Raw genomic sequence first — 17,447 nt, forward strand, 5'->3', positions numbered from 1 at the left:
ATTTCATTACATACCAAAATAATATTACAAGAGTTTTTGTACAACTGCTCAAACAATTTATATACATTTAATTACATGTATATTAAAATCTAATGTACAAGGGTATACCTCTAATATACCCAAAGTTAATCCCAATGAGTCGTCAAGGCGCAGCTAACGGAAATCTCACTCGGCTGCTCTATCTTTACTTTCTCCTGCGACAGCATACCAAGCTATCGTTGAGTGGTGAACTCAGTGATGCACAACCATGATTTAAAACATAATATACAATACCTTACCAAAATTTTAGTAAAGAATTTGGAAATCTTCAAATTCAATCAAAATTCCAAAAATCAAAATATTAATTGCCAATAAAATAAATCATTTGTTAAAATGACTCTGCTCAAGAATTTCAATTTATCAAATCATAACTGAACATTTAAAGTAATTCTAGTAATTTGTGGAAATAAATATTAATTTCAATAAAATCAATTATGCATAAATCCCATTTGAAATCACAATTTTTACTATTCAAAACCCATTCTTTATCTCACTAACTATGCAAGACTAATCCGTAAGGGCCATCTTCGGGGCGATTCTAACTTCCTATGGTCGGAGAGGTCAAATCGAGATTCTAACTCCCTATGATCGAGGAGGTCGAATCATCGTGCACAGTACATAATACAATAATAAAACTTCCAAAAGGGCCAACGAAAAACTTAGATCTAACCTCTAATAAGAGGAGAATCGAAGTCTATGCACATACTATGGCATTCAAAACAAAATAAAGCTAACTTCATTATCTCCTCAACAAATGAGGGAGACGGGTAATAACCTAGTCAAGCATCTATAGTGAGATATAAAACAATATTATGAATTTCTTTGTCCTTTTTGCAAGCATAAATCACAACACAATTTAATTCAAAGTTAATTCCAATATCCAATAATTTTTATGCTCATCACAATTCAAAATATAAATTTGTATTTTCTATGCAAATCCCATTTCATTAACAAATTTCCAAAACTGAACTCATTCAATTCATATCTAAAATAAAATCATAACTTAATCATTTTCCCATAACTAAACTCATTTATACTATAACATATTTCAATAATTATTGAAATAAATTTAATAATTAGTAAACATAATAAATAAAGAACATAAAATTATTTACTCTAATTAGATATGCAAAACATTAGCAATTTAAAACTAGTTGTGCACAAACCTCTTTTGTCAACTCAATTTACTCAAACTTTAGTTTCTCCTTCGAAGATCCCTTTTTAACTGAAACACATAAATTTAAAGTGCTTCAGTATCCATTTCTAATACTTAAATTCCAACAATTTCTTTGTAGACTTATCCTACCTATTACGATTTATAAATTCCAGATCTTTCATATTTTTGCATATGGTGGCACTATTTATGGCACTATTCAAGTCAAAATGTTGACTTTTCCATACTTAATAGTTTTATTAGTTCTAATTGCACCTGTATACCACATTTTGTGTGTCAATTTTGTTAGCGTTGATTACCAATTCAATTTCTAAGTCTCCTAAGAGAAATTACAAATTTTCAGTTTTGGTCCCCTGTATTCTACTGTTCCATTGGTCTAGTTACTGTGAGAATTTGGCTAAGTGTCCTTCATCAAAGTTGTTCCTTATTGTCTTAGCTTTAATTCACTTTTTGAATCTCTCCATTTAAAGTTTTGTAGCCCAAGTTATTTCTATTTTTCTAAGGCTGGCCGGATTGGTCCAAACCTAAAATTCTAGGCACTTTCTTAGTTTTAGCAATTTTGGTGTGCTGATTGTAGCTCACTTTTTGGATGAGTTATGATCAGAATTTAGGTTTGTGTTCTTCATAAAAGTTGTAGTGCTATGTCTCATCTTTCTATCGGTATAAAATTCAGGTCATTTGGACCTTCCTACAGCAAGTTATGGCCAAATGAACAAATACTGTTTATTTGGTCATTTTGGTACAGTGGCAGTGCACATTACCCGGATTTGACCTAATTGTTCACTATCTTAATGTCATTTTCTGGGAATGGTTTCTACACAAAAATTATGCCATTATGTGTCTACTTTCATATCCAATTGGCCTCACACCAATTGGGTTGGCAGAATTACAGTTTTACTCCCTAAAAGGGACCTAGTTCAGGCTGTCCAATAATGACCCCTCACCAATCCGAATTTCATTGCAATTCTAATCACTCCAACACATCTCAATTGTTCCCAATTGACCATTTAAAACCTCACTTAGGTCAAAGTACATTAATTTACTAAATTCTCAAATTTTCTCTCCAAAACCCTAAGGGTCAAGAATCCTAATTTTGCTACTTGATTTAATTCTTGAAATTAAAATGTATACACATTACCTGCACACTCATTTAAGCTTACATACACTTTTAATTCAATCAAAACACATCATGTCTGTAACACCCCTCACTCGACTATAGTGTAGGCAAGCGAGATGTGTCACACTCGGTGCCAGAGCACCCTATCTTATCTTACTCTATTCCTTTAATCATTTTCAAGTTATTATCTTTTAATATCAATTATTTTTTGACGGAGAAACTAACGGAGTTTCTCCTATTTTATTAACGTTTGACGTGTTTCACTATTCACCTATTTAAAATTTTCAATAATATTTTCAAATGAAGATCTCATCATTTCATGCATCATCTATATATTTTAATTCTGTATTCAAATCCATACAGTTTCATTCATATCCATTTTCATATATTCCCATTCATGCTTAACTCATATGTGAAAATTTTCTATCTCGATTAATTTACAACACGTAAATATTAATTACAATTTTCTAGTTTACAATTCTTAGTTTACATTTCAACATAAGAAATATTTATACTATACAAAATACATAAGATGACTAATGTGAGCCCTATCTATATGCATTGCTGAGGAGGTGACAACCTTGAATACTTCAGATACTTCTGCAGATTAGAACTCCAAAATCTTTGTTTAATATTCGTTGGGTTTTACCTTCAGTACCTGGGAGAGGAAACAAATCCATCGTGCTAAGCATTGCTGCTTAGAAGTGCAATAATATAATAAGAAAATAATTGTAACACCCTCCCGGTAGCAACTCCGTACATTCTACTGTTCCGGTGACCGGTGTCGGTCCGGACAGCTAGAACGTCCGGAAAAATATTTAAACTAAAGTCAGGAACCATAATTAACTCAAATATTAATAAGAAAAATTTAGTAAAAATTTTAGAAATAAAATACAACTAAGTCAAGTGAGCCGGTGCCCAAGCGATGGGTAACCCAGAGAAAAGTTGCGGTTCGCAACTGTGAGCCCTAGACAGGAAAAATTCATAAAATAATTTTTGGGACTCCAGAGAAGGGTCATTGAGGTTCCTATGGCATTATAATGCCAAGAAAATATTTAGAAAAATTTTCAATCGGTATAGACTATTTTGACCCGTTAAGCCAAACGGAGGGCATTTTGGTCATTTCGCCTTCAGAGGTGATTTTTGGCCGACTTGTTCAGTTGAGTAAATAATTATTATGACATAAAATATGAATTAATGTTGATGAAAAATTAATTTAAAGTTAGTAGAAAAGAAAAGAAAAGAAAAATCAATAAAATGCAAATAATGACATCATTAAGAGGTCATTTAAAAGTTTCCAACCAATCACCATTCAACAAGCTTTCTTAAATCACTTAAAAGAGTCAAAATAGACCAAAAAAATTCTGGTCTTCTTCCTCTTCTTCCTCCAGTCGTGACCTCTCTTCCATAGCCCTCCATAAAAATTTCTTGCATCACTTTCATTTTCCCATGAATTTCCACTACTAAACCCTAGACACCTTTCATTAAAACTTGTCCATACCTCTTGGGAAAGTGTTTGGCAGCCTAGAAAAGGAAAGAAAGTGAAGTTTAAGCTCGGAAAATTCTGCCCTACAAGAGGTTAGTGCCTATTTATACATAAATCCTTCTTATTCCATGTTAGAGACTTGAATTGAGCATGAAAGTGTAACTTAAATGAAGTAAAACTTAGGTATATGCACCCCATGGATTTTGGCAGCCTAGTGAGGGTCATGACTTTGATGGTTTAGATGGGCTTAGAGTGGATTAGAGAGGGTGTTTAAAGTGTATATATATATATATGTAAGGAATGAAAGTGTTAACTAAGGTGTGTGGTGTGAATCATAATGGGAAATTAGGGTTTTGGGAGTGAAATTTGGACTTGGCTTATGAAATGATGAGTGAACATTCTAATGGTCAATTAGTGACCATTTGAGGTAAGTTGACCATAATTTGAAGTGAACTAGAGTGTTACAAACCAAATTGGTAGGCTGCCTAGTGACAAAGAGCAGTGAGGCTGTGAGTCCAGCCTGTTTGGACTGTCATATCTTTGGCTGTGTAGGTTCAATTGGTATTTGGCCAATTGGACATGAAACTAGACACATAATGGCACAATGTTTCTGAAGAAACCATGCCCAAAAGACCAAAGCAAGTGGACCAAAAACTGGCCCCAATCCGGATACCCTGCAACCAGAATCTGCAGAATGACCAAATGAACAGTAATATTTGGCCATAACTCATTGTAGAATGGGTCAATTGACCTGAAATTTTTACAGCAACAAGTTAAGATATAGAAAAACAACTTTCATGAAGAAACCTACCCCAAATTATGACCAGAACCTATCCAAAAAGGCAGTGGCAGTCATCGCTCATCGATCAGTAGATATGGTCAATTCTGCTGTTTTGCAATCCGGCCAGCTGTGGTTTTTGGACTATAACTGGAGCTACAAAACTCCAAATGGAGTGATTCAAAAAAGGAAATTCAACTAGACAAAATAAGGAACAACTTTCATGTTTACCATTTTCTCAAATTTCCAATGTAACAGTCACTAATGGAACAATGAAATTTAGGTATGAAAACTGAAAAATTCTGCTCACTTGGTTTAAGCTTAGAAATGGTATTGGTGATTAATGCCAACAAGTTTTGAATGCAAAATGTGGTATGTTGAGAGTGTCAAAACCAATGTACCTATTTTCTATCCAAAAGTCAACATTTTTGTTGACCAATGAAGTGAATAGTGATACCAAAACTTGAAATTCAAAAATTGAAGAATTCAAAAGTATCAAATGCCCTAGTATACCTAACAAGATTGGTTTGGATAGTTTGGCATGCCAATAGGGTTCGATTAGCGATCGCACATGGCATTATGCCATTCTGTGATTTTATGGCTTTTAGCCATTTTGACATTGTGTTGAGACTTGGCCTTGTGCCTAATATTATTTACAGCTTGTTAGCTGTTCTGTTGCACACCGGGAGATGCACATGTGATCGATGGTGGTTACTTGGGCCGAGGTCCTAGATACCCAGTGCCAGTTTACCCGTTTATCCAGTCCAGTCGTTCAGTATAGGTTACTTGGGCAACCAAAAGAATGAAAGTGGATAAAGTTAACGAAATAAATGATTATAACAAGTACAAAACCAGTAAAACATCGATACATTCAATACATATTTATTTTCTGCTATTTCCTTTTATTTTATTATTGCACCACTAAGCATTATTGCTTAGCGCATTGCTTTTGCCACGCGTAGGTTCTGGAGATACTGATCGAGAGCCCAGTAGACCGCAGACTGGGTGAGACCATCCTGCAGCTCTGCATAGTGTCCGTGTCACCTCACCATCCACAGCGCATTGGTAGGACACTAGGTTTCATTTTGGTATTTTTGTAACTAACTTTTATTTTCTCATATGTAATTGAACTTATGTAACATATTTTGATGTTCATGTAAATAATGAAAATTATGTTTGTGAATGGAAAAGTGAATACTTATCTGTGAATTGTACATGATTATCACATGAGATGAATGATTGAGAAATGAAATTTAAAAATATTGAGATTTTGATATTGGAGTATGAGATGATTGAATATGATTATAGGAAGTGTTTTTCACAGGTTCCGAAGAACTGTTTTCTTCATTTTTAGCCGGTACTCTGCCGGATTTTCTATAAAATTTTCGAAACCTCAAATAAATTATAATTTCGATAAATGGCTCAAATATATTATATTTCACAAGTTATATTCAAAACCATGATAAAAATTAATTAAGGTAAAATAGAGTGTTCCGGTACACCGTGTGACATTGCTTACTCGGATATACTGTACACGGGTAAGGGGTGTCACATTTAGTGGTATCAGAGCACGGTTTAGGCGTTTCTGGGCCTAGATTGAGTCCATACCATGCATTGCATTTGTAAGAGTCGAGATGACACTAATGCAGATCTGTTTGTTTTTCTTATTTTGAATAGGATATGGACCCTACATCTCAGAGGGCAGTTGAGGAGGAAGTGGAGAGTCATGCTCCACCTGCAGCAGCTGAGACTGGGGGTATGGGAGAACTCCGCTCACCACTCAAGCAGAGCTCGCCAGCCTCCACAGGCCATGTTCCAGCAAATGGCCGAATTTTTCAAACAAATGGCTGGGGTAATGCCACCACCTCCACAACCAAAATCACACCTGGAAAAATTGAGAAAGTTTGGAGCAGTGGACTTCTTTGGCAAGAGAGAAGATGATTCACATACTGAAAATTGGTTGAATGCAGAGCAGAGTTTTAAAACAACTCCACCGCACTTGAGCAAAATCTAGAAGTCTTTGTATCTTTGCTGCAAGACGATGCATATGAATGGTGGGATACTGTGTCCAGTGAAGTACAGCCAGAAATAGTAACTTGGGACTTCTTTCTCTCCGAATTTAAGAAGAAATATGTGGGCAGTGTATACCTGGAAGAGAGAAGAAGAGAGTTCATTAATCTGAGGCTGAGACAGCTGTCAGTGGCCGAGTATGAGAAGGAATTTGTCAGATTGAGCCGCTACGGAAGGGAGATAGTCCCTAACGAAGCTGAAAGATGTAAGAGATTTGAAGAGGGATTGAATGACAATATAAAGATCATGATCACTGCCTTGGGAATCACAGACTTCACCAAGTTAGTGGAAGCGGCAATAAAAGTTGAAAAAGTAAGAATCAGTGAACAGACTAGAAGGGAAAGACAGCAGAAGAGGGGCCCGGGTGTAACACCCTCCCTGTACCAACTCCGTACATTCTATTATTCCGGTGACCGGTGTCGGTCCGGACAGCTAGAACGTCCGGAAAAATATTTAAACTAAAGTCGGGAATCATAATTAACTCAAATATTAATAAGAAAAATTTAGTAAAATTTTTTTTTGAAATAAAATACAACCAAGTTAAACGAGCCGGTGCCCTAGCGATGGGTAACCAGAGGGAAGTTGCGGTTCTCGCAACGAGGAGTCCTAGACCCGGGGAAAAAATTATAAAATAATTTTTGGGACTCCAGAGAAGGGTTATTGAGGTTCCCATGGCATTAGAATGCCAAGAAAATACCTAGAAAAATTTTTCAATCGGTACAGACAATTTTGACCCGTTAAGCCAAACGAAGGGCATTTTGGTCATTTCGCCTTCAGAGGTAATTTTTGGCCGACTTGTCCAGTTAAGTAAATAATTAATATGACATAAAATATGAAGAAACATTTCTAAAAATTAAATTGAAGATGAGTAGTGGAGGAAAGAAAAGAAAATGAGGAAAAAGCTTATTTATGACATCATAGTGATGTCATTAAGAAAACTATGACCAATCACAATTAAGTAACCATTTGACTAACTAATAAAAGAGATAATTGAGACCAAGAAATAAAAGAAAAACCAGCAGCCACCTCTTTCCCATTCCAGCCGAAATTCCTTGCCCTAGCCAAACTCCATTAAAGCTTCAAGTAAGCTTCCTTTCTCCTTTGTTTCCATCACTAAACCCTAACCCCTTTCATTAAAACTTGACCATATCTCTTGGGGAAGCTTTTGGCAGCCTAGAAAGTGAAGGAAAGTGAAGTTTTGAGTTGGGAAAAATCTGCCCTATTCAAGGTTAGTGCACATATATACTTAAATCTCCTTTATTCCATGTTAAAGCCTTAAAGTGAGCAAGAATTTGTAACTTAAATGAATGAAATTTATGTTTATGCATGCCTTGAATTTCGGCAGCCCTAAGGAAGGAACAATAATGGAGTGTTTTGATGGTTTTAATGGACTTAGAATGAATTGGAGATTATGTTTAAGCTATATATCTACATAGATAATGAATTAGTGTGCTTAACTAAGGTGTATGGGTAAATTGAAATGGAAACTAGGGTTTTGAGGGTGAAAATGTGGACTTGACTTATGAAATTGTTAAAGGACATTCTAATGGTCAATTAGTGACCATTTGAGGAAATTTAACCATAATATGGACTGAAAAATAGCATGGTAAAGGGAATGACTATGCTGCCTAGGGACAGCAGCAATGGATTGAGATTTCAGTCCAATTACACAGCCATAACTTTGGCTGTGTTAGTCCAATTGGTGTTTGGCCAATTGGACATGAAACTAGGCTTATAATGGCACATTTTTGCTGAAGAAACCATGCCCAAAAGACCAAAGCAAGAGGACCAAAACTTGGCCCCAATCCGGATACCCTGCAACTGATTCTGCAGAATGACCAAATGAACAGTAACTGTTCATTTAGCCATAACTCACTGTAGATTTGGTCAATTGATCTGAAATTTTTACAGCAACAAGTTAAGACATAGACAAACAACTTTCATGAAGGAACCTACCCCAAATTATGGCCAGAACCTATTCAAATATGCAGTCACAATCACTGTTCATGTTACTGTAGATATGGTCAATTCTGCAGATTGGCAATCCGGCTAGACGTGGTTTTTGGACCATATCTAGAGCTACAAAACTCCAAATAGAGTGATTCAAAAAAGGAAATTCAACTAGACAAAATAAGAAACAACTTTCATGTTTTACATTTCTTCAAATTCCCATAGCAACAGTATCCAATGGAACAGTGAAGTTGACTCACAAAAACTGAAAATTCTGCTTGTGTTGGTTTAAACTTTGAAATGGTATAAATGTTTAATGCCAACAAGTTTGGAATGCCAAATGTGGTATGTTGGGAGTGCCAAAGTCAATGTACATATTTTTATTCTAAAAGTCAACATTTTTGTTGACCAATAAGATGAATAGTGACACTAAAAATTTGAAATTCACAAATTGAAGAATTTAAAAGTTTCAAATGCCCTAGTATACCTAACAAGATTGGTTTGGATAGTTTGGCATGCCAATAGGGTTCAGTTAGCAGGACTGCACATGGCAATATGCCATTCTGTGATTTCATGGCTTTTAGCCATTCTGACCTTGTATTGAGCTTTGGCCTTATGCCTGATATATTTACAGCTTGTTAGCTGTTCTGTTGCACACCGGGAGATTCATATGTGACCGATGGTGTGACGGCCCGAGGTACTTGATACCCAGTGCCAGTTTACCCGTTTATCCATCCGATGCCTAGTGTAGGTTACTTGGGGCAACCAAATGAATAAAAGTGGACAAAGTAAATAATATACAAATACCAAACAAATAAAACATATACATTCACTACACATTTAAATTCTTGCTATTTTCTTTTATTATATTATTGCACCACTAAGCATTATTGCTTAGCGCGTTGCTTTTTCCACGCGTAGGTACTGGAGATACAGATCGTGAGCCCAATAGACCACAGACTGGGTGAGTCCATCTGCAAAGATCGCATGCTGTCCGTGTCACCTCAACTTCTGCAGTGCATTGGTAGGACACTAGGTGTCATTTTGACATTTTGTAACTTAATTTTGATTTTCTCATATATAATTAAACTTGTGTAATGTATATTGAGGTTTATGTAAATTATGAAAATTGTATTTGTGAATGGAAAAGTAAATGGTTATTTATGATTTATATGTGATCATCACATGTGATGGATGATTGAGAATTGAAATTGAAATGTTGAGATCTTGATATTGAGTTTTGTGATGATATTGGAGTTGAGAATGAATGAATTTGTTTTATTGGAAGTGTTTTTCACAGGTTCCGAAGAACTGTTTTCTCCATTTTTAGCCGGTACTCTGCCGGATTTTCTTTAAAATTTACGAAACCTCAAATAAATTATGATTTCAATAAATGACTTAAACGAGTTATATTTTACAAGTTATATTCAAAATTATGATGAAAATTTATTAGGGTATATTAGAGTGTGCCGGTACACCGTGTGGCATTACTTACTCGGGTATATCAGACAGTGCAGGTTGTCACACCGGTCATCTAGTTCATTTCTGTACTGTGGAAGAAGTTCAAGGGTCCACCGCACAGAGTTCAGTCAGCCACAAGGTCGTGGTCACCTCGGGCCCAGCCACAGTTTACCCCTAGGAGAGGTCAGTCCACACCATCAATGGGCAGCTCTCCAGGGATGGGGTTCAGGGGACCAGCCCCAGCATCTTCTGCATGTCCACACTGCCTGAAGTGGCACAAGGGGGAGTGTTGGAGAGTGACTGGTGCCTGCTTAAGGTGTGGGTCAACAGAGCATCAGTTGAAGAACTGTCCACGCAAAACTACTACAGCTGCTCCAACACGAGCAGACAGACCTACTCCTACACCACAAAGGGGTAGGAAATCTGGCAAATCTGACGCAGTGGGACCATCACAGAGGCCTGCATCTGAGCCAGCAGAGAGGCCAGATAACAGACCACCTGCCAGAGCCTATGCCATTAGAGCCCAGGAGGAGCAAGATGCCCCGGACGTCATCAGGGGTACGTTCTCCCTCTACAATACATCTGTGCATGCATTAGTGGATCCAGGATCCACTCATTCATACATCTGCATCAACTTAGCCGTAGAAAGGGGGATACTAGTAGGGGAGAGTGACCAAGACATTCTGGTCACCAATCCATTGGGCCACAGTGTAATGGTGAACAAAGTGTACAAGGGTTGCCCGTTAAAGATTCAAGGGTATGAATTCTTGGCAGACCTAATTGAGTTGCCCTTCCATGAGTTTGACGTGATTTTGGGAATGGACTGGTTGTCACGTCATCAGGCAATAGTTGATTGCAAATTGAAGAGAATTTCTTTGAAAACTTCTGAGGGTAATGAGATCACAGTTGTAGGGGAAAGGACAGATTTCTTGTCCAATGTCATCTCAGCCACAGTTGCAAGAAGAATGATGAGAAAAGGCTGTGAAGCCTACCTAGCACATGTGGTGGATACTAGGCAGGCTAAGCCAAACCTGAGCGACATACCCACAGTAAAAGACTTCCCAGATGTGTTTCCTGAAGAATTACCTGGTTTGCCACCAGAAAGGGAAGTTGAATTTGCTATTGAGATACTGCCGGGTACAGCACCCATTTTCATTGCTCCTTATAGGATGGCACCCACTGAATTGAGGGAGTTGAAAACTCAATTGCAAGAGTTGCTTGATAAGGGGTTCATACGCCCCAGTGTGTCACCATGGGGAGCTCCAGTGCTGTTTGTGAAAAAGAAGGATGGGACTTTGAGGCTATGCATCGATTACCGGCAGTTGAATAAAGTGACTGTGAAGAACAAATATCCGTTGCCTAGAATTGATGATCTGTTTGATCAGTTGAAGGGAGCAGGAGTATTTTCCAAATTTGATCTCAGATCAGGGTATCATCAGTTGAGGGTGAAGGATGCAGATGTGCCAAAGATCATTCAGACCCGGTATGGGCATTATGAGTTCCTAGTGATGCCCTTTGGCCTAACAAATGCACCAAAGAGATTCATGGACCTTATGAACCGTATCTTCCATCCATACTTAGATCGGTTCGTAGTGGTCTTTATTGATGATATTTTGGTGTATTCCAAGACCAGGGAAGAACATGATGAGCATTTGAGGATTGTTCTGCAAACCTTGAGAGAAAAGAAGCTGTATGCTAAGTTGTCCAAGTGTGACTTTTGGTTGAATGAGATTGCATTCCTTGGACACATAGTGTCAGCTGATGGGATTAGGGTGGATCCCAAGAAAATTGAAGCAGTGATGGAATGGAAGCCTCCCAGGAATACAACTGAGGTCAGAAGCTTCTTGGGGCTAGCTGGGTATTATAGGAGATTTGTGAAGGGATTTTCCTTAATAGTTGCTCCAATGACCAAGTTGTTACACAAGAATGTCAGATTTGACTGGAATGACAAGTGTCAGACCAATTTTGAGAAGTTGAAGGCTATGTTGACAGAGGCACCAGTGTTAACACAACCAGTGTCAGGAAAGGACTTTGTGTTCTACAGTGATGCCTCACATAATGGGCTAGGGTGTGTATTGATGTAAGAGGGAAATGTGGTCGCTTATGCTTCCAGGCAGCTAAGGCCACATGAACAGAATTACCCTACCCATGATCTAGAGCTTGCAGCAATTATCTTCGCACTGAAGATATGGAGGCACTACTTGTATGGTGAAAAGTGCTACATTTACACAGACCACAAAAGCCTGAAATATTTGCCAACCCAGAAGGAGCTCAACCTTAGACAGAGGCGATGGATTGAGTTCCTAAAGGACTATGATTGTGTAATTGACTACCATCCTGGGAAGGCAAATGTAGTTGCTGATGCTTTGAGCAGAAAATCCATCACAGCTTTGAGATCATTGAATGCCCGTCTATCTTTGGTTCGAGATGGAGCTATTTTGGCTGAGTTGCAAGTGAGGCCAAACCTGTTACAGCAGATTTTAGATAGGCAGAAGGTAGATGAGAAGCTAATGGCTATTATGAGCAAAATCTCAGGGGGAAAAGCAACTGACTATGAGGTGAAAGCAGATGGGTGTCTGTATTACAAAGGAAGAGTATGTGTACCAGACAATGGGGAATTAAAAGCCGATTCTCAAAGAGGCACATGCCGTTGTTTATGCTATGCACCGTGAAGTACAAAGATGTATCATGATCCAAGCTTCAGATTGGTGGCACAGTATGAAGAAGGACTATGTGACTATATGCTTGACATGTCGAAGTCAAGGCGAACATCAAGTTCCATCGGTTTGCTACACCTATACGCATACCGAATGGAAATGGGATCGTCACCATGGATTTTGTAAGTGGCCTACCTCTCACCCGTAAGAAACATGATGCAAGATGGGTGATAGTAGATAGATTGACGGTCAAGACACTTTCTCGCCGATTAGGACTAACTACTCACTGGAGAAGTTAGCAGAATTGTATATCAGTGAGATAGTTAGACTGCATGGAATTCCACTTTCCATCATATCTGATCGAGACCCAAGGTTTACATCGAGATTTTGGAAGAAGTTGCATGAATCCTTGGGTACACAACTCCACTTCAAGATGCCTTTCCATCCTCAGATGGATGGGCAATCAGAAAGAGTAATCCAGGTAAACAATTGAAACCAATGGAATTAATACAAATATTGAATTAAAATGATAATAACAACATGAAATATATGTAAGGTCCTTGAGGATATGCTGAGGAGTTGTGTCATTGAATTTGAGGGAAGTTGGGATAGATACCTCTCACTGGCAGAATTTGCATACAACAATAGCTACCAAGCTAGCATCCAAATGGCCCCATATGAAGTAATCAGATGGGAGAAAATGTAGAACTCAGCAGGCCGGACTGAATTGGGCGAAGACAAACTGGTAGGCCCAGATTTGGTGAAACAGACTGAAGAGAAAGTGAAACTAATCAAAGCCAACCTGAAGGTTGCCTCGGACAGACAGAAATCTTATGCCGACCTGAAGAGAAAAGAAATAGAATATGTGGTTGGCGACAAAGTGTTCCTCAAGGTGTCACCGTGGAAGAAAGTATTGAGGTTTGGAAGAAAAGGTAAGTTGAGCCCTAGGTTTATTGGCCCATATGAAGTCATTGAACGTGTGGGACCAGTAGCCTACAGGCTAGCTTTACCACCAGAGCTGGACAAGATCCACAATGTGTTCCACGTGTCCATGCTTAGAAGATACCGCTCAGATCCTTAACATGTCATCTCCAGGGAAGAAATTGAAATACAACCGGATTTGACATATGAAGAAGAACCTCTAAGGATCCTGGCTCGGGAAGTAAAAGAGTTGAGAACAAGCAGATTCCACTGGTGAAAGTGCTTTGGAGGCACCACAACACCGAGGAGGCAACTTGGGAAAGTGAAGAGACGATGAGGCAACAGTTCCCTCAATTGTTTGCATCAGGTAAATTTCGAGGACGAAATTTAAATTAGAGGGGAAGAGTTATAACACCCTCCCGATAGCAACTCCGTACATTCTATCGTTCGGTGACCTGGTCGTCCGGCAGCTAGAACGTCCGAAAAAATATTTAAACTAAAGTCAGGAACCATAATTAACTCAAATATTAATAAAAAAAATTTAGTAAAAATTTTAGAAATAAAATACAACTAAGTCAAGTGAGCCGGTGCCCAAGCGATGGGTAACCCAGAGAAAAGTAGCGGTTCTCGCAACTAGGAGCCCTAGACCCGGGGAAAAATTCATAAAATAATTTTTGAGACTCCAGAGAAGGTTCATTGAGGTTCCTTTGGCATTAGAATGCCAAGAAAATATTTAGAAAAATTTTTCAATCGGTACAGACAATTTTGACCCGTTAAGCCAAACGGAGGGCATTTTGGTCATTTCGCCTTCAGAGGTGATTTTTGGCCGACTTGTTCAGTTGAGTAAATAATTATTATGACATACAATATGAATTAATGTTGATGAAAATTTAATTTAAAGTTAGTAGAAAAGAAAAGAAAAGAAAAATCAATAAAATGCAAATAATGACATCATTAAGAGGTCATTTAAAAGTTCCCAACCAATCACCATTCAACAAGCTTTCTTAAATCACTTAAAAGAGTCAAAATATACCAAAAAAATTCTGGTCTTCTTCCTCTTCTTCCTCCAGTCGTGACCTCTCTTCCATAGCCCTCCATAAAAATTTCTTGCATCACTTCCATTTTCCCATGAATTTCCACTACTAAACCCTAGACACCTTTCATTAAAACTTGTCCATACCTCTTGGGAAAGTGTTTGGCAGCCTAGAAAAGGAAAGAAAGTGAAGTTTAAGCTCGGAAAATTCTGCCCTACAAGAGGTTAGTGCCTATTTATACATAAATCCTTCTTATTCCATGTTAGGGACTTAAATTGAGCATGAAAGTGTAACTTAAATGAAGTAAAACTTAGGTATATGCACCCCATGGATTTCGGCAGCCTAGTGAGAGTCATGACTTTGATGGTTTAGATGGGCTTAGAGTGGATTAGAGAGGGTGTTTAAAGTGTGTGTATATATATATATATATATATGTGTAAGGAATGAAAGTGTTAACTAAGGTGTGTGGTGTGAATCATAATGGGAAATTAGGGTTTTGGGAGTGAAATTTGGACTTGGCTTATGAAATGATGAGTAAACATTCTAATGGTCAATTAGTGACCATTTGAGGTAAGTTGACCATAATTTGAAGTGAACTAGAGTGTTACAAACCAAATAGGTAGGCTGCCTAGTGACAGCAGCAGGTGAGGCTGTGAGTCCAGCCTGTTTGGACTGCCATATCTTTGGCTGTGTAGGTTCAATTGGTATTTGGCCAATTGGACATGAAACTAGACACATAATGGCACAATTTTTCTGAAGAAACCATGCCCAAAAGACCAAAGCAAGTGGACCAAAAACTGGCCCCAATCCGGATACCCTGCAACCAGAATCTGCAGAATGACCAAATGAATAGTAATTGTTCATTCGGCCATAACTCATTGTAGAATGGGTCAATTGACCTGAAATTTTTACAGCAACAAGTTAAGATATAGAAAAAAAACTTTCATGAAGAAACCTACCCCAAATTATGACCAGAACCTATCCAACAAGGCAGTGGCATTCACTGTTCACTGCACTGTAGATATGGTCAATTCTGCAGTTTTGCAATCCGGCCAGCTGTGGTTTTTGGACTATAACTGGAGCTACAAAACTCCAAATGGAGTGATTCAAAAAAGGAAATTCAACTAGACAAAATAAGGAACAACCTTCATGTTTACCATTTTCTCAAATTTCCACTGTAACAGTCACTAATGGAACAGTGAAATTTAGGTATGAAAACTGAAAAATTCTACTCACTTGGTTTAAGCTTAGAAATGGTATTGGTGATTAATGCCAACAAGTTTTGAATGCAAAATGTGGTATGTTGGGAGTGTCAAAACCAATGTACCTATTTTCTATCCAAAAGTCAACATTTTTGTTGACCAATGAAGTGAATAGTGACACCAAAACTTGAAATTCAAAAATTGAAGAATTCAAAAGTATCAAATGCCCTAGTATACCTAACAAGATTGGTTTGGATAGTTTGGCATGCCAATAGGGTTCAGTTAGCAGTACTGCACATGGCATTATGCCATTCTGTGATTTTATGGCTTTTAGCCATTTTGACATTGTGTTGAGATTTGGCCTCGTGCCTAATATTATTTACAGCTTGTTAGCTGTTCTGTTGCACACCGGGAGATGCACATGTGACCGATGGTGTGACGGCCCGAGGTACTAGATACCCAGTACCAGTTTACCCGTTTATCCAGTCTAGTCGTTCAGTATAGGTTACTTGGGCAACTAAAAGAATGAAAGTGGATAAAGTTAACGAAATAAATGATTATAACAAGTACAAAACCAGTAAAACATCGATACATTCAATACATATTTATTTTCTGCTATTTCCTTTTATTTTATTATTGCACCACTAAGCATTATTGCTTAGCGCGTTGCTTTTGCCACGCGTAGGTTCTGGAGATACTGATCGAGAGCCCAGTAGACCGCAGACTGGGTGAGACCATCCCGCAGCTCTGCATAGTGTCCGTGTCACCTCACCATCCACAGTGCATTGGTAGGACACTAGGTTTCATTTTGGTATTTTTGTAACTTTTATTTTCTCATATGTAATTGAACTTATGTAACATATTTTGATGTTCATGTAAATAATGAAAATTATGTTTGTGAATGGAAAAGTGAATACATATCTGTGAATTGTACATGATTATCACATGAGATGAATGATTGAGAAATGAAATTTAAAAATATTGAGATTTTGATATTGGAGTATGAGATGATTGAATATGATTATAGGAAGTGTTTTTCACAGGTTCCGAAGAACTGTTTTCTTCATTTTTAGCCGGTACTCTGCCGGATTTTCTATAAAATTTTCGGAACCTCAAATAAATTATAATTTTGATAAATGGCTCAAATATATTATATTTCACAAGTTATATTCAAAACCATGATAAAAATTAATTAAGGTAAAATAGAGTGTGCCGGTACACCGTGTGACATTGCTGACTCGGATATACTGTACACGGGTAAGGGGTGTCACAATAATATACAATAAAAAAAAAAAAGAAATGTATCAAAATTTGGATACTCTGAAATTTAATCTAATTTCATATAATACTTCTAGTGTTAACTATCCTTTGTTCTAATTTATTCCTCTTCAGAAGTGCTCATTTCTTTCATAATAATTAAATTTTAATATCGTTCCAATTCATTTCAATTCTTTCTACTATATAACTAATCTAATTTATTTCAAATATTCTTACTCATTTATTTAATTGCTAATATTTTCAGTTGCTAATATTCTTAACTTATTTCAATAAATTTCAC

At 37.5% G+C, this 17,447-nt stretch overlaps 1 pseudogene; it reads right to left on the reverse strand.

The window, feature by feature from the left end:
* The window catches only part of LOC110664963 (receptor-like cytoplasmic kinase 176), a 46,060-nt pseudogene that overhangs the window by 19,996 nt on the left and 8,617 nt on the right, over window positions 1-17,447 (reverse strand).

Source organism: Hevea brasiliensis, chromosome 8, assembly GCF_030052815.1.
Source record: "Hevea brasiliensis isolate MT/VB/25A 57/8 chromosome 8, ASM3005281v1, whole genome shotgun sequence".
NCBI classification, from domain to species: Eukaryota; Viridiplantae; Streptophyta; class Magnoliopsida; order Malpighiales; family Euphorbiaceae; genus Hevea; species Hevea brasiliensis.